The following is a 298-nucleotide window of genomic DNA, read 5'->3' on the forward strand; positions in this document are numbered from 1 at the left end:
TAATTTCTTTGTATTTTTTTTAGTAGAGACGGGGTCTCGCTCTTGCTCAGGTTGGTCTTGAACTCCTGAGCTCGAACAATCTGCCCGCCTGGGCCTCCCAGACATCCAGTATGTTTTTTGCTTACTCCTTTCTGCCACTTAAGGTTGAAGTCACCAGTTACCTTACAACCTGCTTTGGAAAATTTTCAGAAATGAGCACAGATACTCATCAAGAGAAGCGCATTCGAAGGGGTGAGCTGGAGTCAATCGGAAGTCACAGTCAAGAGCTGGCAGGTGCCAAGCTCAGAGACCGGCCTCT

Source organism: Propithecus coquereli, unplaced genomic scaffold, assembly GCF_000956105.1.
Source record: "Propithecus coquereli isolate 6110/MARCELLA unplaced genomic scaffold, Pcoq_1.0 Scaffold177, whole genome shotgun sequence".
Taxonomy (NCBI): domain Eukaryota; kingdom Metazoa; phylum Chordata; class Mammalia; order Primates; family Indriidae; genus Propithecus; species Propithecus coquereli.